Source organism: Sapajus apella, unplaced genomic scaffold, assembly GCF_009761245.1.
Source record: "Sapajus apella isolate SASKATOON/1434 unplaced genomic scaffold, GSC_monkey_1.0 scaffold35, whole genome shotgun sequence".
Taxonomy (NCBI): domain Eukaryota; kingdom Metazoa; phylum Chordata; class Mammalia; order Primates; family Cebidae; genus Sapajus; species Sapajus apella.
Window position 1 is genome coordinate 17,218,917 of NW_022436975.1, and position 24,488 is coordinate 17,243,404.

General features: G+C 38.1%; 1 long non-coding RNA gene across 2 annotated transcripts in view; it reads right to left on the reverse strand.

Annotated features, from left to right (window-relative positions):
- Positions 1 to 24,488, reverse strand: part of LOC116563572 — a 204,984-nt gene that overhangs the window by 174,278 nt on the left and 6,218 nt on the right. The window lies entirely within an intron of this gene.

Here is a 24,488-nt window from a genome sequence, read left to right on the forward strand (position 1 = left end):
TATTGAAGCTCAAGTGCTCTGCTGCTCCACTGCTCCCTTTAGAGCTGCTGGGCAGGTACGTTTAAGTCTGCTGCAGCAGAACTCACAATTGCCCCTTTTCCCAGGTGCTCTGTCCCAGGAAGGTGGGGTTTTATTTATACATCCCTGATGTGCTGCTGTCTTTTTTTCAGAGATGCCCCACCCAGAAAGGGGAATTCTAGTTACAGCCTGCCTGCAGAGGCACTGCTGAGCTGCCAGGGGCTCAGTCCAGCTGCTGTGTAAACTTCCTTTGGCTTTTGTTTACACAAAGGTTAGAAACGCCTTGGCAATGGTGGATACCCTTCCCCCCACCAAGCTCGATTGTCCAGGGTGGAGCTCGAACTGATGTGCTGGCTGTGCAACTCTCAAGCCAGAGGGTTTCAGTTTGCTGGTCTTTGTGGGGGTGGGACCCGCCAAGCCATATCACCTGGCCCCCTGCCTTCAGCTCTCCCTCCTTCTGGGGAGCAGGAGGCTCTGCCTAACAGGCGCTCCAGGCACCAACCAAAACAGCGGCCCAGATTTGCACTGACAACCCGTGGCACTGGCCAGAATGGCCACTCAGATCTCTGCTGGTAACTCACAACACCTGTTGGCCCAGGAGGGATCTCCTGGTCTGAGGGTTGTAAAGACCATGGGAGAAATGCAGTATCTGTACTGGAGAGCCAGAGGGGAAAAGTTCCCATTGACCTCCATTGACTAGGAGGGGAGTCCTCCAGCCAGTTGCACTTCCCGGGTGTGGCAGTGCCCTACCCTGCCTCGGTTTGCCCTCCTGGGGCTACACTCACAGTCCAACCAGTCCCATTGATATGAACCTGGTAGCTCATGTGGAAATACAGAAATCACTCGCCTTCTGCATCGCTCTCGCTGGGAACTGCACTCCGGAGCTGTCCCTATTTGGCCATCTTGGCAAAAACAATTTTATAACTATGAGCCTGCTAATCACTTCACAACACACAAATACTTGTTTCCCACCAGTCAGAGGATCAGATTTGGGTATTACTATTTCAGATAATATGTGATTGATGTTGTCATACTGAGGCTTGAAACAGAAAAGAAATTGAAAAACAGCCATACCAGGGATGAAATTATAAATACACCTATTAAACAGTCGGTTAAATATAAAGAACTAATGGAGGAGGAAATGGGGAGGTATAGGTCAAAGGATATCAAGTAGCAAGTAGGATGAACAAGCCAAAAAATCCAGTGTACAATATGAGGACTATAGTTAACAGTGGTGTATTATATTTAGGATTGTTGCTAAATGAGTAGATTATAGGTGCTCTTGCCTCTGGGGGAAAAATGGGTAACTATATCAGGTAATGAATATGTTAATTTATTCTACCATGTATGTGTATATGTATATAAACATGTGTATACATTTGTATACATGTATCTAAAATATACACAATTAAGTTTATTTTTATAAAAAGTGTTTGACTTACTGGGTGTGGTGGTTCACACCTGTAATCCCAGCATTTTGGGAGGCTGAGGCAGGTGGATCATGAGGTCAGAAGTTTAAGACCAGCCTGACCAAGATGGCAAAACGCTGTTTCTACTAAAAATACAAAAAAAAAATTAGCTGGGCGTGGTGGTGCAAGCCTGTAGTCCCAGCTACTTAGGAGGCTGAGGCAGGAGAGTCAGTTGAACCTGGGAGGCGGAGGTTGCAGTAGGCCACGATTGCGCCACTGCACTCCAGCCTGGCAACAGAGTGAGAATCCTCAAAAAAAAAAAAAAAAAAAAGTGTTTGACTTTTAGTAACCACTTCATAAATATTTCATCCCATTTATTCAGCAAATGTTTGTTGAGCACCTATTATGTGCCTAGCACCTTTCTAAGCATTAGGGACACATCAATGAACAAAATAGATAAAAACTGTTTTCCTGTGGCATTTATATTCTAGCGTGGGAGAAATAAAAATAAATAAACATTAAATCAATCCATCAATGAAAAATTAAGTTACTAATCCAGCATGTTAGCAGGGAGAGGGGCTATGGAAAATCAAACAGGGCAGAGGAGACCGGGAGGCTCACAGTGCAGAAGAGGGACAGGTAGGAAAGGAGGTCAAATTTTAATTAAAGGAATAAGAGTTGGCTCTTAGAGAAGACAGTGTTTAAGCCAGAACTTGAAGGTGGTAGGAAAGGGAGCCATGCCGATATCCCAAGAAGGAGTATTCCAGGCAGCTAGGACCATGACGCAGCAGCCCCGTGCAAAGGCTCTGTGGCTTCAAGTAATAGTGAGAAGGATACTGAGCCTAGAGGAGAGTCAGTAGGTGGAGAGAAGTAAAAGAAAAGGTCAAAGAGTGGCCAGGCATGATGGCTTACGCCTGTAACCCAGCACTTCGGGAGGTTGAGGCGGAAAGATCGCTTGAGGCCAGGAGTTTGAGACCAACCTAGGCAACAGAATGAGAACCTGTCTCTAAGAAAAAAAATTTTTTTTAATTATCCAGGTGTTATGTGGTGGTGGTGTGTACCTGCAGTCCTAGCTACTCACGAGGCTGAGGTTAGTCTGGGCAACAGAATGAAACCCTGTTTCTGGAAAAAAAAAAAAAAAAAAAAAAAGTCAGAGATCTTGAACCTTGTAGGTCAATCTCTATCCTTTGGCTGTGCCTCTGTGTGACATGAGGAGACATGGCAGGGCTTGGGGCAGAAGATAAGAGAGATAGGATGTGACTTTAACTTTAGAAGGCTACTCTATCTGGAACACACTATAAAGGAACAAGAATGGAAGCCCCAAGTTAGGAAAACTGCAGTAATCCAGGTGAAAGATGGCTAAAAGCATGGATTAGGATATAGTAAAAGGTGGGGGAAATGTTCAGATTCTAGATATACTTGAAGATAGAAGCAAAGGAATTTGTTGGCCAATTAGATGTGGGGAGTGAAAAAATAAATAAAGGATGACTCCAAGTTTTTTGGCTTGGATCCCTGGAAGAATAATGTTGCCACTGACTGAAACAGGGAAAGCCACAGGTGGAGCAGACTCAGAGGGAGGATTACGGTGTGGCTGTGTGAAAGGGGAGACATCTATCAGACTTTTCAGCAAAGATACCCAGCAGGCAGTTCAAACAAAAGTTCTGGGCTAAGAGTATAAACTTTGGAGTCATCACAAGCAGTTAATAAAGGACTCTTTTTATCATCATCTGAAAAATGATTTTAAAAATTTCCTTTCTTCAAGGAATTTCAACATTTTGTAGCTGAAGAAATAGCTTCTAAAGAGTATGAATAAGACCATTTATAAAAGAAACCAGTCAAAACCTCACCCTATGGTGCTTCACATTCCTTCATTTTAAAGTAATGTTTCTCAAAACATGCCTGAAGACCCCTGATTCAAAATAAGGTCAACTTTTGTAATAAGCACCATTATGATTCTCATGCATGCTCAAATCTGCTGAAAACCACCCACTCTGCATGTGTAATTCTGTGGCATACAGTGTCATTTGGCTGTTCCCATTTTCATACTTATTGTGGCCACTAATTGTAGGTCACAAATGATGGGCACAGCCTAAGGTCAGAATCACTAGGAATCCCTGATACTCAATTCATTTTATAATATCCATAGACTACTACATGTTAATAAGATGTATCAATATTCAAAGAAATATTTTTCTAAGCAAACTTCTGAATCATTTCCTGCATCATCTCCATAGCAACTATGATCATTTGCCTTTCAGTTGTATTTCTCTTGCTCTGAGCTAAAACAACTTTCGTTTGGATGAGCATGATGTTTCAGAAAAGACGCTATTTCCTAACCATATATAATTATCTGATCTTAACATTTAGAAACATGCATTTCCATGAGAGTTTTGTAGTCCTTTCTAATGTTGACATTTTTTTTTCTTTTACTATTTTTTGCTTGCTGATGAGGTTTAAGAGCACATGAAACTATACTACAGTTTGATGAGTTGGAAAGTCCTCACAAAGTAATTGGTTACTCAGAGAAACACACCAGGCACGTGAAATGATTATATAGGTTCTCTTTCAAAGAAATGCTAGTTCCAGGAGATTGCACAGACACACTTAACAGGTTCCTTAGGTAATTATTTTTAGGCTCAGATTAGCCCATAGTTACTAAATAATACTTTCAAAATTTCGGGATCAGAGAAGCCATAAACCCAAGGATCTCTGCAAATACTCAGAAGGTATGGCCGTTGTGGCTGGTGCTCCTGCATGGCAGCAAGCAGTCGCATCAGCGTGGGTAGTCAGGGTGGGGTATCCCCCATGCTCTTGTTAACTGTGCCTCATCTGGCTTTGTTCATGTACATTTCTTGCCTGGCCCTTTTGGTATTGGACTTAAACGTTCCTACCTATATCCATTGTTCTTATAGGTTTAAGACTCTGGAATTACATTTCCAATCTACCATATCACAAAAAAAAAAAAAAAAAAAAAGAAAAGAAAGCCACTTAACTCAGCATGCCATACCATGGAGCCTCTGGTAGAGAATCTTTAGAAAGCATTTGCTCCATTTTTTAAATCATAAAGCCCAAATGTGTGGAATCTCTAGGGCTTTTTTTCCCAAAATTTTAACTATTTCTGACTTTAGCTCTACGGAACAAAAGATTTATATTCTAAATTATAGTAGTAACTTGTCATGTGTCTTACATTTAAAATGATACCACATAATGCTTTTATAACTTAGTCATAGAAAACATTAATCAATTTGATACATGGGTTGCACCAAAATTTCACAAAAGAGCACAGGAACTGAGAGTCCAGAGCAGCAATTAGAGATCATGAGGCACCGTGATTATACGGTTTTGAGAGAGCCCAAGCCTGAGGTCACTGGCCCCGAGCATCTCTAAAACGGGCTCTGATCTGACTTTCGTAGCCCAGAGAGGACAGGAGCCAGGAGGGGAGAGGGCAAATGATGCAGAGTCAAAAAGTACAGGCTCTGATGATTCCCTGGGAACTCTCTAGGCCCGGGCTTTGGCCTTGTCACTGGTGCTGGTGGAAGAACAGCATAGCTGAGGCTAACCAAAGACTGTAGTCAGAGGACCTGATTTCCAAGGGGACTGCAAACCAGAAGACAGCAGCATCACCAAGTAAGAAAACACTGGTATTTTCTAATTAAATGCCTAAGCTCACAACTCCTTCTTGGCAGGCAGCAAGCCTATGAATTATACCTTTTTTTTTTTTTTAATTTCCCACTGGTTACTACTAAGTGTATCAGAAAGGACTGCATAAGGATTGAGGTATCCTTTGCAATTTCTGCCTTCCACTTTATTTTGATAGTACTTCATCAGATCTTGTTTCCTCCTGGGAGGTACTGGGTCTTATTCCCAAAATATTGAGGCAGATAGTTGCCCTTCTTTTTCTACATGTGATAAGTAGGGTATATGTGGCCAAAGAAGAACATTGGGACCAATATGGGCGTATGACAGGAAGAGATTAAATATATATGTCAATGTATATTATAATGTCTGGAAAGTTCTGCCACACTTTTCATAATAGATGCCTTCCCAAGGTAGCAATTTGTCTTTCTGGTCAGATTAACAGTTCCTGCAATGCAGTCATTTTATTGTCTCCCTATGGCACCTGTGCTCTATTCCATTAGGCATTTACCAAGCATTTGTTGGCTCATGACTGATGCAAGCTCGAAAAGGGAAAAAAATTAAGATACCTCATCATATATCCATTTTCAAGGCTGCAAATAGCATGAGATGCTGTCATGGAGGCTTAGCAGAAAAACTGCAGTTTACATCTATAGCTAACATGGGAGCTGTAAACAGGAAGAAAAATATAATGTAACAAAATGTTCTTAACATTTATTTTCTTAGAAGAAACTGAGAAATTGAGATTCAGAAGGTATTGATAGTATCTGCTAAATTGTCTGTTATTAAATATATTGTCAAGGGAATAAACCCTTTTGATACATATTGTAAGAAAACAGCTTTAAACAAGGTACCAAGAGGTGGGAAAGAGAGGGGAAAGGATATTTGGTAAAATACTCTTTGTTAAAATGGAATTTGCCATTTCTCCTTTAGTGGTACAGTTGTTAAAAGACAATGAGGGCCCAGCAAGGTGGCTCATGCCTGTAATCCCAGCACTTTGAGAGGCCAAGGCAGGGAGATCACGAGGCCAGGAGTTCAAGACCAACATGGTGAAACCCCGTCTCCACTAAAAATACAAAAATTAGCTGGGCCTGGTGGCAGGCACCTGTAATCCCAGCTACTCCAGAGGCTGAGACAGAAGAATCGGAGGCTGCAGTGGGCTGAGATGGCATCATTGCACTCTAGTCTAGGTGACAGGGCGAGACTCAGTCTCAAAAAAAAAAAAAATGGGGACAGCTGGGCGCAGTGGCTCATACCTGTAATCCCAGCACTTTGGGAGGCTGAGGTGGGCAGATCACTTAAAGTCAGGAGTTTGAGACCAGCCTGACCAACATGGTGAAACCCCCTCTTTACTAAAAATACAAAAATTAGCTGGGCTTGGTGGTGCATGCCTGTAATCCCAGTTACCCAGGAGACTGAGGCAGGAGAATCGCTTGAATCCAGAAAGTAGAGGTTGCAATGAGCCGAGATCACACCATTGTACTCCAGCCTAGGTGACAGAGTAAGTGAGACTCCATCTCAAAAAAAGGCAATGAAGAAAACAAAAAGTAATAGTCTTTAAATATTTCAAACTATTTTGTACATATATATTAAATATATATTTAATTCAAGGGTGTAATATTGCCTTATTTAGCAATTATTTTTACAACAGCACCTTTGCACTAAGGCAGCCAGGCTCCTCTCTAGACTTCTGCTTCCAGGCTCCTCCCCTTGATGCCACTTCAGTGAAATGTCCATCCATCTATAGGCTTATTAACTGCATTTTATCAGCTCTTTAATGCCTGTATAGTGGTTAGATATCCCTTTGAGGCAATTCTGTGAATTATCATATCTAACCACTATAATAAAAATTTAGAAAATAATTTAATTCCCATGCAGGAGTATTTCCAGTAAGTCAATTTTTATGAACTCTAACCTAGCTGAGCATGAGAGAACAGCCTCCAGCCACAGCCCATGTTTACTATGTGGGGTAATACCAATGTGATGCTGCAAGCTATGAGGAGCAAGATGGGCAGTTAGACGCTCTGTCTCTTCAAGAACTCAGAAGAAGCAGAAACAAGAGCTGAGCTGCGGCATCACCACCACCATCTTTAGGCCAGGATGCAGCTAGAAGCTGCGGGCTGACCTCTCTCTCTAGGTCCAGACTCGTTGACCTCCTCCCTGGCCCATGCATGTCTCTCGATTACATCTTCTCTGCCAACTGCCATCTTTCTCCTATAGTCCAGACTCACATCATTCCTCCCTTTCACTAAGGCAACTGGCTCCTCTATGGACTTCCTGCTTCCAGGCTCCTTCCTCTGGACTGCCACTTCAGTGAAATATCCATCCACCTACAGGCTTACTTGAATTATATGAGTTCCTTAATGCCTGCAGCTCCTGGAGAGCAAGAATGCTGCCTTTCTCACTCCTATATTCCCAGTGCCCGGCATGGCTCATTGGCACACAGTAGGCCCTCAGTAGTTGTTGGCTGAATAAATACAGAGCAAAGCATGACATGCAAATCCCTTCACAATCTGGCCCCACTTGATCATAGCCTCATCTCCAGCTATCCCTCTAAATGACCTAGCAGCTCTGAATTATTCTATTTTTCAAACACAGGATGCAATTTCATATTTCTGGTATTTGGTAAGGATACTATCTGTTTAAAATATCCCTCATTCATTTCATTTCTATCACCTCCCAATTGATCTTGTAAAGTTCAGACTCACAATCTTGATGAATGAATGAATCAATGAATGAATGAATGAATAAGCAATTTACCTTAAGTACCTGCCTCTATTCCTGTATCTCATCGGCAAGAATTCCCAGTCAACACAATTCTCCCAGTCTTACTCCTTCCTGTTAAGATTTGTATTCCATCATATTCTAATTTTAACTAAAACTACCTCTGTGATCCTAAGCAAGACTCAGTTTCCTTGTTTGTTTAAAAAATGTATTTGGGAAACAGATTTTGGGGTGACATCATCTGTATCCACATTTCTAATACTCTCTTATTTCTCCCATTTTCTGACAAAAAAAAATCTGAAAATGAAAAAATATATATTCAGGGAACAGAAGAATAATTCAGAAATTATGAAACACTCTGTTTATGGAGAAGAAGCTAAAAAGGGTGGCCCCATTCCAGCTTCAGAAATGTCGATTTGGGCTGAATTATGAATGCTTACACACATCATGTTTCATTCATCATCATTTAACAAGCAAAATAAACAACCAATGGGGGAAGAGAGAGAGAGAGAGAGAGAGAGTGTGTGTGTGTGTGTGTGTGTGTAATCATTAAAGACAGAAGCAATCCTACCCATATCTGAGACATTTATTTTCTAAAAAAATTGAGCAGAGCAGCCAGTAACGAACTCTTCTGCTATCTTGTTTACAACTCTAAGAGGACTTGGCTGCTGCAGAGAAAACTGGTTTCTCTGCCCAAACCTGGGGCAATGCTGGGATTGTCTGAGGGAGAACCAAAAGACAGACCATCGAACCTCTGCAGCACTGAGGAAAGATCATGCTGCTCAAAAACGCCCCAAATCTGACTCCAGATAGGATCCAGCCCCTACCAGCTGACATGAGCAAGCAAAGAAAGTTTGTAGAACATAACAAACAGGTGGATCCTGCTGAGGTAAATTTGATGAGGGAAAACCTGGGGAGAATGTTAATAAAAATGAAATGGCAATTCTTAAGTAGATTCATTTAAGTGGATAAAACATGTTTTGGCAAAATAAAATATAAACATTACTTCTGAATTTAAAAACCAAACAGAATACCTAGCCCCACCACCCCCCAAAAAAATACTACTGCTGCTGAAAACTAGTGACCTACAGTAGTGAGCTAGACAATCAACAAGATGAAATGGAGAAAATATCTTACAGCAGAGAGAAAAATACAAATAAAAGGAAATCAGTTCGGGTGTGGTAGCTCACATCTGTAATCCCAGCACTTTGGGAGGCCGAGGTGGGCAGATCTCTTAAGCCCAGGAGTTTGAGACCAGCCTGGGCAACATGGCAAAATCCTATCTCTACAAAAATACAAAAATTAGCCTGCGTTGGTGACTCATGCCTATAGTCTCAGCTGCTCAGGAGGCTGAAGTGGGGTCACTGGAAGGTAGAGGTTGCAGTGAACTGAGATCATGCCACTGCATTCCAGCCTTGGCAAGACTCTGTCACACACACAAAAAAAGAAAATCATTAATAAAAATATATAGAAGACGGTTTCAAGAAGCCTAGTATGCAAATGAAAATAAAGCCATTTCACAGAGAAGAGAAAAAGAAAAAAAAAAGTTTTCCTTTTCTTTCTTTTCCTTCTCCAAGCTGAAAAAAAGGCTTGACATTTCAAATAGCAGGGGCATACTAAGTACAAGACAGTATTAATGAAAAATTATAATTAGTTAGACAAATTCTGCTGAAATGTCTGAACTCCACAAATGAAGAAAAATTCATACAAACTTCTAGAGAGAGACATCAGGTTTCAGGTTACTTAAAAAGGAAAGAGAATCAGAACTGGTATCATATTTCTCATTGATAGTATTAGAATCCCAAAGGGAAAAAACATACTATTTAGAGACTTTTGAAAGAAGAAAATTATGATCCAAGAAGTATATGCCTAGCCAGAATATCACGTATAGTGAAATCAAAGAGCCCTCTTATTTGTGGGCCCCCAATCCAACCAGCTTCCCTTACTTTGCCTGTGCCTGACCAAGTAAGAAGCTCTGAATATCTTGCAGTCATGGCTCTGGTGTGGTGTCTTAACAGTGATATATTTAAGGAGAGAAAACAACCACCTCAGCAGTGGCAGGGTCAAACCACATAAGAAGTCAAAGAAGGGCATTTTCAAACATAAAAGGACTCAGAGTTTCCACCAACCACACACCTTTTTCTGGGGAAATCACTCAAGGCAGAACACTTCAATCAAAAGGAAATTAAATCTAAATAATAAGTTCATTGTAAAAGAATATAAAGTACACAGAAACAATGAAGATCAATGAATCTAGTAAAATATGTAGTTATATCTAAATGCATAGTGATATTATATTTATATAAATAGGAAAAACAGAATACTTCTCAAGAGCAGAAATAGGGCAAAACACTCTTCAAAGTGCTGAGAAAATTGTCAGTCTAAACTTGCATGTTCAACTAAACTATCTTTCATTAACTAAACTAAAGACATCTTCGGATAAACAAAAACTGCAAGAGTTTGCCATCAGCAGAACTTAACGAAGGAATTTTATAAGAACTGTACTTCAGAAAGAAAGAAAACAAACCCAGAATATTTTCTTTGAGTCATGTAACTTCTGAGCAAAAGAATTTTTAAAAGACAAGAAGGAAAAATTAGCAAAAATATTGGTAAATATCTAAACAAACTGATAAATTGAAACATAGTATCTGTAAAAATAATGATGTCTAATTTGGAGAAAAAAAGATAAAACTAAAATACTGGCCAACAATAGAAAATAATTTGAAAGAGGATAATCAACGTTCAGTAGCTTCTAATATTCAGTAGGCAGTGTTAAGATATTGACTAATCCTTGAACTCACAGGTTTGACTTACATCCAGAAAAAAAAAAAAAAAAAAAAAAAAAAAAAGATATTGGCTAACCTTAGACTTCATTAAGTTAAATATAAATGGAAAAAATCCAGGCTAGGTGTGGTGGCTCAAGCCTGTAATCCCGGCACTTTGGGAGGCCAAGGTGGGTGGATCACCTGAGATCAGGAGTTCAAGACCAGCCTGGCCAACATGGTAAAACCTCTTGTCTACTAAAAATACAAAAACTAGCCTGGCACCATTGTGTGCACCTGTAATCCCAGGCACTCAGGAGGCTAAGGAGAATCGCTTGAACTCAGAAGACAGAGGTTGCAGTGAGCGGCAATTGCGCCACTGTACTCCAGCCTGGCCAACAGAGTAAGATTCTGTCTTTAAAAAAAATTTTTTTCGAAAACTTTGAGAAGAAAAGAAAAACAGTATCTAATTTTCTAAACAATTAGGGAGAAAAAAATGAGAGAATAAACACAAATAAACTATCATTTAAAATAAAGAGATAAAGGAGACAAGCATGACAAGCATAAAGAGAGTTCAAACAAAGTCAAATATATCCTAAATTCCAATGAATATCAAAGGGTTAAATTTTCAGCTTAAAAGATAGAGACTGTCAGGTAAATTTTTAAAAATCCAGCTACATGCAACTTAACAAGAAACATACCTAAAATATAGACAGAGAAGTTAAATTAAAAAAAAAAAAAAATAGGCTGGGTGCAGTGACTCAGGCCTGTAATCCCAGCACTTTGAGAGATCAAAGCAGGAGGATTACTTGAGCCCAGGAGTTCAAGACCAGCCTGGGCAACAAGTGAGACCCCAACTCCACATAAAACAAAAACAAAAAATTAGTCGAGCATAGTGATCCACACCTATCTCAGCTACTCGGGAGGTTGAGGTAGGAGGATCATTTGAGCCTGAGAGATCCAGGCTGCAGTGAGCTATGACTGTGCCACTGCACTCCACCTTGAGTAACAGAGCAAGAGCCTGTCTCTAAATAAATACATGCATACATACATACATAAAATATATTCCATGAATATACAGAGAACTGAGTACCATAAATCAAGATATGTAGGAAGCAGTGAAAGTAGTATTCGAAAGGAAGGTATAAACTTAAATACTTACATATTTAAAAAAACAAAGTCTGAAAATTAGTGAACTGAAGGCAAACATGTAGAATTTTAAAACAAAGAATAACCAAAACATCTAAGTTGAGAGAAAATTAATAAAAGGAATAAATAAGATAGAAAAGAAAGATATAATGGAGAGTATTGATTACACCAAAAAGTGGTTTTTTTTTTTGCAACTAAGAAGACAGAAGATCCTCCAGTAAGATTGATCAAGAAAAAAATACAAATGGCAAAATGATATAAGGAATGAAATGGTGGCTATAACTATAGGTAAAGAGATGTTTTTTAAAAGAGACTATTATAAAAATTTTATGCCAACTAATTTGAAAAGTTAGAATAGACAAATAGAAAAATATATTTTATCTATGTTGTTTTGAAAACAAATTGAATAACTTCATCTTTGAAAATGGCATCAGAACATTAAAATCTACTCATAGTAAATACCAAGCCTAGATTTTATATGTGAATTCTATCAAACTTTCAAGTAACCAGATGTTCCAACATGATACAAATTTCACTTCTTTCAGAAAAAGAGGACTACTCCCCCTCTTATCCAATGCACTTACTATAACATTGATATCCAATCTAGACAAGGGTAATACAAAAAGAAAAAATTACAGGCCCATTTTACCCATTAACATAGATGCAGAGATGCAAACCAAAGGTTAGCAAACCAAATCGAGCAGCATTTAAATTTGATAACACATTGTGATTAAGCCAGGTTTATCCCAGGATGCAAAATTTATGAAATGTATAAAGATAATTTACCACATTAACAGATTAAAAGAGAAACCCATGTGGTAGTTTTCATTAATACAGGAAAGTTTTGATAGTATTCAACACCTATTTGTCATTAAAAAAAAAAAAAAATCTCTGCAAACTAGGAGTTGAATAGAATTTCCTCACCCTATGCAGGTCATCTACTACAAACCTATAGTAAACATCATTCTCCATGGTGAAACATGAAAGAAGGATTCTTCTTTAAGGATTCCTCTGAAAATCGGAAATAAGGCAAGGACACTTACCATTATGCATCCGTTGAACTTTACACGGTTGGTTTTAGCAAGTGTGGTAAGATATGAAAATTAAAATGTAAAGGAAAAACCAAAAATATCATTATTCACAGATGATATTATTTTGTACAAAATAAGTACAAATAAATTATTAGACTTAATAAAGAGAGTTTAGCAAGGTAGATGAATGTAAAATCAATATTCAAAATCAATTGTACTTTTTCACACCATTAACACTTAAAAACATAGCCTATTAAAAGATATCATTTATAATAGAAAAAAATATCTGGGGTACCTAGAAGCAAATCTGAAAAAAGCCATGCAATGCCTTTATGGAGAATTATTGAGACATTAAAGCCTAAATGAACGGAGAAATATAACGTGTTAATATATAGAAAGATTCAATAATTTTGAGATGTCATGACTTCTCACCAAACTAACACAGATATCCCAATAAAAATCTCACCAATGCTTTTTCAGGAACTTAAACCAACTTTAAAATGTGTGTCAAAGAACAAAAGTCCAAGATTAGAAAAGTCATTTCTAATAAGAAGAATTATTTTCCCTACTGATAGCAAGACTTATTAGGAAGTTATAGTAATTAAGACAGTATTGGCATTGACGCAGGAATAGACAAAATAATGAAACAGCATAGAAAACTAAGAAAGACAACTTCATATATGTTAAAATGATATATGACAAAGGTGGCACTACAAGTTATTGGAGGAAAGAATGGACTTTAAAATAAATAGTGCTGCAATGACTATAAAGAAATATTAAAATTGGATCCCTATTCCTCATTAATACAGGGGTGAGAAAAAAAAAGGAAAAAAATTGAATCCCTATTTTACACCAAATACAAAAATCGATTCTAGATATATTCATGTATAAAAGACAAAACTTAAGACATTTTCTAAGAAAAATAGGATAATATATTTATGATCTCAGAGTAGAGAATATTTATAAGACACAAAAATCACTAATAAAAAGCTACTTTACACAAATGTGACTATATTATAATTTTTCTTTATACAGGGTCTTGATCTGTCCCCCAGGCACATGCAATGGCACAATCTCAGTTCACTGCAACCTCCTCCTCCCGGGTTCAACCCATTCTCCTGCCTCAGCCTCCCAAGTAGCTGGGATTACAGGAGTGTGCCACCACACCCGGCTAATTTTTGTAGTTTTAGTAGAGGCGAGGTTTCACCATGTTGGCCAGGCTGATCTCGAACTCCTGACCTCAAATGATCCACCTACCTTGGCCTCCCAAAGTGCTGGGATTACAGGCATGAGCCACCACACCCAGCCAGACTATATTATAATTAAGAACTGCTGTCCATAGTTAAAAGGTAATCCACAAACTGGAAATCCGTGTGTGTGTGTGTGTGTGTGTGTGTGTGTGTGTGTGTGTCTACTATTTCATAAAGAGCTCCTATAATCCTATAAACAAATAGGAAAAGAGAAAGAAAATGAAAAATAGTCAAAGGATACAGACCTACAGAATGTAAGCATATTACAAGATGTTAATTTCACTAGTAATCAGAAAACTGCAATTAAAAACAAATGAGATGCTTTTTTTTGAGACAGAATCTCTCTCTCTCTCTCTGTTGCCCAGGCTGGAATACAGTGCCAATCATAGCTTACTGCAGCCTCCACCTTTTGGGCTCAGGTGATGCTCCCACCTCAGCCTCTCAAGTAGCTGGAACCACACGCATGTGCCACCATGTCCAGTTAATTATTTTTTTTAATTTTGTGTAGAGACAGGGTCTCCCTATGTTGCCCAGGCTGGGCTCCAACTCCTGGTCCCAAGCGATCCTCCTCCCTTGGCCTCCCAAAATGCCAGGATTACAAGCATGAGCCACACTGCCCAGCCAAGGTTCCATTTTTTATCCACAGCACAGGCAAAAAATTTAAAACATTGATAATATCCAAAGTTGGCAAGAGTGTAAACTGATACAGTCCTTTTGGGGTTTTCTCAGGTTTTTATTTTTTATTTCAATAGGTTTGGGGGGAACAGGTTCCATGGTGTGGCTACATGAATAATCTTTAGAGGTGATTTCTGCGTTTTTGCTGCACCCATCACTCAAGCAGTGTACCCTGTACCCAATGTGTAGTTTTTTATCCCTCATCCCCTCCCACTCTTTCCCCTGAGTCTCAATGTCCATTGTATCATTCTTAGGCCTTTGAATCCTCATGGCTTAGTTCCCACTTATGAGTGAGAACCTAACGATGTTTGGTTTTCCATCCCTGAGTTACTTCACTTAGAATAATGGTCTCTAATTCCATCCAGATTGCTGCAAATGCCATTATTTCCTTCCTTTTTATGGCTGAGTAGTATTCCACAGTATATATATACTGCATTTTCTTTATCCACTCGTTGATTGATGGGCATTTGGGCTAGTTCCACGATTTTGCAATTGTAAATTGTGCTGCTATAAACATGGATGTGCAAGTATCTTTTCCGTATGACTTCTTTTCCTCTGAGTAGATACCCAGGAGTGGGACTGCTGGTCAAATGGTGGATCTACTTTTAGTTCTTCAAGGAATCTCCACATTGTTTTCCATAGTTGATTGTACTAGTTTACATTCTCACCAACAGTGTAAAAGTGTTTCCTTTTCACCACATCCACACCAGCATGTATTTATTATTATTATTATTATTATTATGGCCATTATTGCAGGAGTGAGGTGGTATCACATGATAAGGTCCTTTTGGATAATAATGTTGGAGTGTTCATCAAAACTAAATATGGAGTACCCTTCATCAAAACTAAATATGGAGTACCCTTTACTCAGGTATCCCCCAAAGATGTACAAAGATATGCAGTATATGCAAATATGTTCATGGCAACAGTGTAAGAATGAGAATGACTCTAATGTCTATCAACAGATAGTTAACTAAATTACAATGCATTCACATTATAGAATGCAATGCAGTTATTTTAAAATTTAGTAGATTTAAGCATACTGATACTGAAATAGCTGTAAGACATTGTCAGAGATCATAATCCTTGCCAAATATTATATTTACTCCTGTTTCTAACACCCCTTGCATTTAAGCAAGTCCACATGATTAGTTCTGGCCAATAGGCTTAGAGAAAAAGTAACACGTGTCATTTCTGGGCTGAAAGAGCAAAAAGCACACATCCTTCTCTGCAGTTGCACCTCTCCTATGACAGCAACCAAGGAAGGTGCAGTTTTTAAAAGTGAAAACTCCAGAGCTGGGTGCAGTGGCTCACGCTTGTAATCTCAGAACTTTGAGAGGCCAAGGCCGGCGGATCACGAGGTCAGGAGTTCAAGAACAGCCTGCCCAACACAGTGAAATCCTGTCTCTCCTAAAAATACAAAAATTAGCTGGGTGTGGTGGCAGGCGCCTGTAATCCCAGCTACTTGGGAGGCTAAGACAGGACAATCGCTTGAACCCGGGAGGTGGAGGTTGCAGTGAGCCAATATCACAACACTGCACTCCAGTCTGGGCAACACAACTAGATTCCGTCTCAAAAAAAAAAAAAAAAAAAGGGAAAACTCCAAAAGCCTAGGACCCTGAATAACTCGGTGGAGCAGAGATGCTCCCCAATCCATAAAATATGAATGAGAAATACATTTTAATTGTGTTAAAACCACTGAAATTTTGTCATCAATTTCTTACTGCAATACAACCTAGCCAAACCTAATTAATATTTATTGTTAAGGGAAGGAGAAAGCAAATCACAGGAAAAACATTTAAAAAGTATTATCCTATATACGTTTTCTAAACTATATGTGTGTGTGTACTTTCTTAGATATGAATGCAAATCTATCAAAAGGTAACAATTTTTATCTCTGAGAAGGGGAAGTCAAAATCTCAAGAAGAGAAGAGATAAAATGATAAGGAATTCCATGCTTCTATACTGCCTGAATTTTTCAAAAGCATATGTTATGCATTGCTTGTATAGTGAAATGTTTTCTAAAGAAAAAAGCCAGATTGTTTCTTAAATGTAATATAGGATTGCTTTCAAATCTTCCAACATTTCAAATGTACCATCCCTATTACCATCTCCTTTATACTCTGCTCGCTTCCTCACACTGGAGAGTGGAAAACTCCAGACTAAGAGGCTGGCTCTTCAATACAAACAACTCGGAACCCCAGTTGATAGCCTTTTCAATGATGCTGTGTGGGAAACAAGTTAGTATTACTACCTAACAGAAAGTTTACAGTTTGCATCACTTTTCTAACAATGCCTGAAATTGGTAAATTAATTAGACTCAGAATTAGAATCCACTCTTGTTTTGTTACAAACATTAAATTATATCCAACCATTAGGAAAGATACTTCTAGCCCAACCTTCAACATTCATGATTAAAGAAAAGTCTAATTCACTCTCTAATGAAGGATGCCTTGCACAATTAGAGCAAACTGGGGGAAAGTGCATGTGATTCTTTCCTAAAGCATTCATTTCTAGAGATTCCAATCCTTCCCACTGATCCTTTCAGCACTTAATTCTAAAGTACTCTTCCCCTAGGTTTTCTGCTATTTTCCTATCTTATGCACGAAGAGCTCTGTGACATTATCAGCTATTGCAAAGGAAACTTTGAGCAATAAGTAACTTTGAGTAAACGGAGAAGTCTTTTTATCTTTAAAAGGTTATTTGGATAAGCAGGTTTAATATTTTTCCTACATAAGAATGTAGTATATTTTATGGGATATGTAGTTTACCAATGTATTTTATTCAAATAATCTACCACCTTTACTTCTTTAAACTTCCTTCTGAAAGACTTCAACAATAATTCACATTCTATTTTAGGTCTTCTTCTCTATATGGACTTCCATGGAGTTAAGCTAATGGTCTTTTGACTATTTTTGAATACCACAATCTGGTTGGGATCATTTGCATATGACATATTTTTAGAGAAGAGTTTGAACCATAAATTTTAAAACTCCAGTTCTATTAAGCTGAAATTTTGATAACTCAAAATGAAGGAAACATGAATGCCTGAAAACACCTCTAAAATAGTAAAATAACAGATAAGCCAATCTGCTATTTAAAGGATGTAACAACTACATTCAATATACCAAGTTCAATACTAGTAATAAAAGCCAATATGTAACAAATACTTTCTATGTACCAGACATGGTGCATATATTATCATATTTAATCCTTTACAATAGGATGAGGAAGATAATGTAATTTTCCTTCAGTTTACAGATGAGAAAAATGAAGTCTATAAATTTAAATATGTTGGTCAGTGTAGTAGTTTGCTAGGGCTGCCCTAACCACAAACTGGGTGGCTTAAACAATAGAAATTAGGCTGGGCACAGTGGCTAATCCCTGTAATCCCACCACTTTAAGAGGCTGAGGTGGGCAGATCACTTGAGGTCAGAAGTTTGAGGCCAGCCTGATAAACATGAAGAAACCGCATCTCTACTAAAAATACAAAAATTAGATGGGCATAGTGGCATGCCCCTGTAATCCCAGCTACTCGGAAGGCTAAGGCGGGAGAATCACTTGAGCCTGGGAGGCAGAGGTTGCAGTGAGCCAAAATCATGCCATTGCACTTCAGCCTGGGTGACAGAATGAGACTCAGTCTCAAAAGGAAGGAAGAAAGGAAGGAAGGGAGGAAGGGAGGAAGGGAGGGAGGAGGGTACTTTCTTATAATACTTTCTTATAATATAAATGTACTTTCTTATATTCTAGAGTCTAGAAATCCCAAACAAGCTGTCAGCAGGGTTGGTTCCTTATAAGGACCATGAAGAAAGGATCTGCTCCAGGCCTCATTCCTTGGCTTACAAATGGCTGTCTTCTCCATGTCTTCGCATCATCTTCTTTCTATAAGCATGTGTGTTCAAAGTTCCCCTTTTTTTAATTTTGTTTGTTTTTTAAAAATTACTATTATTATTATTATAGAGATAGAGTCTTGCTCCATTGCCCAGGCTGGAGTGTAATGGCAAATGTCAAAAATGTTACATAAAATAGGACAAACATAATTTTGAATTTATAGTTGAGCTTTCATGAAAGGAAACGATAGTTTCAGAGACCAAAAGCAAAGAAAGAACTAAAAACTGGAGTGGATGTTACAGCAGTCCTGGGAGGGTGGAAAGGATGGGTGCTGGTCTCCAACACCTAGGGATTTGGATTTTACTGCTCAAGGGAAAAGACCTCAGGCCACGTGAGGTGGGAAATTAGAAGCAAGATGCCCAAATAAACCAGGAATCATGAAGGGCCTAGTTAAAACAGTAAACAGGAAACTTAATCCAACCAGTAATGGAAGGAAATTATAATGAAGAAGCTTGAATAACATAACCTGGATCAGGTGTGGAAAAAATAGTTTACCTATGCTTGAGATGATACCCCATTACCCTGATGTGATTATTATGCATTGCGTGCCTGTATCAAAATATCTCACATAACCCATAAAAATTAATTTTAAAAATGTTTTAACTCGATCTTCCTATGGGCTCCTTCTCATGTGGGTTTGGGGTTTATATATAACCCAAATGACCTAGAAGCTTCTATAATTTTTAAAAAAGGTTTCCAGCTAATGATAAGGCAAATTCAAAACTTCTCTGAGAGGACATGCCCTCAATCCAGATTACTTAGGATTCCTACAGATAAAGCCTTGCCAAAAACAAATACATAATTCAAAATTACCAAACACATGGAAAATCAATCAACAGACACAACAAAAGCAATACTAGGTCCTCAGGATCTTTAGATAACAGAGCTAACAGATGGAAACCATAAAATAAATGTTCTAAGTAAGGACCTAAAAGACAAAATTTAAATATGACAAAAGCCCAAGATACTATGTGAAAAGAACAGACTTGAAAACAAAACAATTAGAATTTTTACAAATCAAAAGTATAGTGTGTTCATTAAAAGTTCAATAGATTATTTATTTCTTTATTTTAGAGGCAGGGTCGAACGCTGTCACCCAAGCTGGAGAATCATAGCTCACTGTGGACTTGAACTCCTGGGCTCAAGCAACACTCCTACCTCAGACTCCTGAATAGCTGGGACTACAGGCACATGTCACCACACCTGGCTAATTTTTAGAAATTAAATTAAAACGTTTGCACCGACCTAATTTTGTTTTTGCTTTGTTTTTAAGAGATGAGTTCTCACTATGCTGCCTAGGCCGGTCTCAAACTCCTGGCCTCAAGCTATCCTCTCATCTCAGTCTCCCAAAGCACTGGGATTACAGGTGTGAGCCACTGCACCTGGCTTTCAACAGATAATTTACAAAGCAGCTAATATAAATATGAAGGGAAAACTGGTGAACTGGGAAACTGACCAGAGGAAGTACACTGAAGATAGCACACAGAGACAAAGCAAAACAAAGGCCTAATATATTTATTTATATTTCAGCAAAAGAAAAAAGAAATGGCAGTGGAAATATTCAAAATGAGAAAAACTAATAACATTAGCGAAAGACATAAACCCTCCAATTCAGAAAAGAGAAATCCTGAGTATGGTGGATACAAAGAAATCCACATTTAGAACTATTTTGGTGAAACCACAGAACCCGAAGACCTTGGATGAAGCCACAGAGAAAAGAGAAGTACGTAGACAATGAGACAGAGTTTGGGGTGCAAAATGTTACATCAACTCCCAGGAGAGGAAAAGGTGGAAGAAGGTCTGAGCAGAGGGAGAAATCACACTGTGATGTGGCCTGACAAGGCCTCAGCTAACTCAGCAGGGGGCTAAGAGGAAAGAATGACCTTTCAGAGTGTCCTGCACTGGGCTGAAGTGGCTGGCCAGGCCTGTCTATCCCTGCCACGCTCAATCACAGAAGGCAGGTATTCCGTAGAACATGATTTCAGGGGAAGCAGCTCTCTGCAGTTGAGACAGACCTCAAAAGAGCTGACAGGTAGAGGCTGTGTGATGGTCTCAGTCCTCCCCATCTGGACAGGAAGTTCCTCCTGGAAGAGGGATCTGGGAAGCACATCTCTGCATCTAACACAGGAGTTATCTACATGGAATGACAATTCAGCTGACAGATTTCTTAATAGCAGCAATAGCAACAAGAAAACAAAACAAAAGATAATGGGATAATATCCTCAAAGAACTGAAAAAAAAAAAAAAAAGAAACTGGCAGCCTGGATTTCAAATCCAGCCAACTTACCATTCAACAGTGAGGGTGAAATAAAGCTATAGAAACAAAGACTACAAGTGTTTACTACTAACTGACCCTGACCAACAAAACTACTAAAAGATGCATTTCAGAAAGAAGGAAAATAAACCCAAAAGGAAGGGCTGAAATGTAAGGACTGGTGAGCAAAGAAATATATAACCATATGGCCAAATTTCACTATATAAAATAGTGTTTTTAAGATGATTAATCTGCAGTGCATAAAATCAATATAGAACTAAAACTCAGGAAAATAGTGGTGTGTATGAAAAAGAGTGTCATCAGAGTTAAAGCATTCAAAAATTCATAAATTTGATAGGAGGAGGGTAAAGTTGTTTAAATTTAAGTAAATTATGCTGTTTACACCTGAAGGGTCACTCCAGAAGGATAAAAATAGAGTGTTCAATTTCCAAACTTGAAGGAAGTTAAGGTTAAAATGTAAAAGAAAACTTAAGTGAGCTATTACAATGCAACAGCAGATGAAAAATAGAAACAGAAAAGTCCAGGTAGATAGATAGCACAAAATAAGACAAAAATAAATTCAATACATCAGTAATTATAATAAATATAATCTAACTATATTAATTAAAAGTCAGATAGTGGCAGATTTGATATAAAAAACAAATCAACAACAAAATTCAGATATATATTGCTTAAAGAGACATTGCTAAAGCAAAAGGATGCAAAGAGGTTGGAAATAAAAAATGAAAAAAGATGTGCCAGGTACACACTAACCAAGAACAATATAGCTATAGTGTCATTGAGAGCATTTTTAAGAATAAAGATGGTCACTATATTATGATAAAAAGATAAAAGATTCAGCAATTCAAAATGCTATGCTTTTACTATTAGAGCATCAAATATACAATGGAAATGTATAATCAAAGTAGATTTCAACACATCTTTCAAGTAACTGATAGATCAAGAAAACACAAAATTACTAAGAACATGGAAGATTTAAATAATAAAGTTAAGAAAATACCATTGTAGTTATGTCTTCACTGGTCTAAAACTTCCATGACTCCCTGTTCCCTATAGCATCAAATTGAAATTCTTCTTGATCCTTAAGTTGCACCACATTTGGCACCATCCTGCCCATTTGCCAAGCTTATTCTTACCTGTCCCCAACACAAATTATCTATTCTGTGCAAACCAAATTGCTAGTGAACCAGAGAGAAGAAGCTTTATGGTGTAATGCTTACATGTGTGGACTCTGAAATTGGACTGCAAAGGTTCAAATCCTGATTTTACCAACTATTAACTGCATAGTAACTTAGTAACTTAATCTTTATGACCCTCAGTCTTCTCATCTATGAGATGAGGATATTGACAACATCTACCTCTTAGGCCTATTGTGAGGACTTATAAAGATATCAGTGCCTTACATATTATACTTGCTATAAATATTGGCTACATGCCTTTATTCATATTCTTACCATCTATTGGAATGCTCCTTTCCTTCTCCTATCTATTCAAAGTCAGGCTGAAAAGCCAACTCAAGATCCTCTTCTTTCATAAAGCCTTCATTAGTTACTCCCTCCAGCCTTCATTTATCTCCCTTTCCTACAATATAGTAGTTCCTAACCTTGTGAAGGAGGGATAGAGAGTCACAGATGCCTTTGAGAATCTGATGGGGAAAAAAAAAATCTTCTATTCATAAAAATGCACATGCATGCACACATTTGCATAAAACATCAAAGGATTCATTTTCCTCTGAAGCTCACCCATGGAACCCCAATTATGAACATCTGACTTCAAGTCTATGCTTCACCACCACCCACCCTTGTTCTCCTGAGGCCATCTTAACAAAGGCGCAAGCTGCTAGCTGCTATATGGAGCTGGAAGAGGCATAGAGAGAAGCTGGTGAAGCTCACTTCATACATAAGGAAACTCATAAAGAGGTAAAGTGACGGGCCAAAGCCATATACAGCTATGGAGTGACAGAGATAGAGCCAGAGCTAGTCTCCTGACTACCCCTGTAGAGTTCTTTGCAAAAATGTGTTTGACGATCTAATCTCCAACTCAAAGAACTCTAAAACTGAGAAATCATGTTAGCCCATTTTTCAGGTGGAGTGATGATCCCTTAGGAAATTTGTCCCCAGGTAATCAGGACAAAAATCACCAAGACTCATACTCAGAATAATAATTACATACTAGTAATGTTTTGTTTTTGTATTACTTTACCGTCCTTGTATTAAAATTTCCTCACTAACTTTCTCTGAAGCAACATCAAACTAGGAAGCACAAACCTATCCCAATTTTATTACGTAGAGAAGTTAATTTTGAAGCTATCTTTAAAACTTTTCTGTAACCATAACAATCAAAGGACATCATCAGTTCAAGGTAGATCTTGAGCTAGCAAAGAGATCGTCAATCCAAAATCTTTCCATTCTCAGATTCAACTTTATAAAAGTAAACATTTTATAAATATATCTTCTATCTTCTTCTCTATGACATTTTTCCAGAACAACTAACAACAATAAAATGGACTATATCCTGCCAATTCTCTTTAATGGTAAGCAAGGAAAAAAGAAAAGAATCACAAATAAGCTACAAAACACAATAATCAGCCTCCACATAATTAAAAACTGATTGACATTTGTACAGTTACAGTCTTCTTGTGCACACAGGAAGCTGTTTCACTAAGTGAAATCATACAATCAGCCTAGGAAATGAGATAAATGACTCAGAAAGAAGGGGAGGTTTGTAAAATGAGATATACTGGTCAAAAACTTTAAACAACAACTAGGAAAGAAAGCACTTTATAAGAAAACAACATTGGAGTGCCTGATGGATGTAACTTTGAAACAAAAGAAAAGAATCATAGAGATGAATTGTAAAGCCAACCTCTTCAAAACTCTTCATTTTCAAGATAAATAAGGGGACGCTTGAGACCTAAACTTTGTTTCCTTTGAAATTCAGAGGTTTTCCAGGGAAGAAAACCCAGATACACCGTAAGAAGTTAGCTTCTCAACTAAAAATTCACAGTATTATGGATAATGCGGCAAGGGAAATAAATATTAGGAAATGCCAGAAACATTATTTATACATTCTATATAATAAGTCCTATTTGGGCCTGGGGAAAATCACCTACACTACAAGCAACTGGATCTTCTGGATCCCCAAGCAGCCTAGGGAGCTGACAAGATTGTGGTGCACTCTCAGAGACTGACAAGTACACAGTGACACCTACTTGCCACTAAGAGGTTCTTTCCTTTGTTGTCTTCCTTTGGCAAGTAAAAACACTTCGAAAAAGAAAAGTATAGGCTACAGAATTGACCACATATGTGGTCAGAGTTTTGATTTTTCTATCCATGGTTTTCACTTTTCATAGATGTGTTCTAAAAAATAATGAGTTAATAACGTTTAGAAATAATTCATGGTTAAGAAGAGCCAGAAAGCCATGTTTATTAGGCATAGTCACAACTTCATAACTTCCTTGTGTATTCTTAATATTGCTCTAGAGGGAAGTTTAAAAGAAAAATTTGGCAGTTACTTCATTTACAAAGGACTGATATTTCATATATGGTCTATGACTACAAAGGCAAATTGAAGGCTGCATGGCAACAAAGTTGCTTTCCTTAGGGGAAAGGTATTGTGGACTCAGTTGCCTCATCTGGAGTAAATCTACTCTAAAGCAATTTACAAAA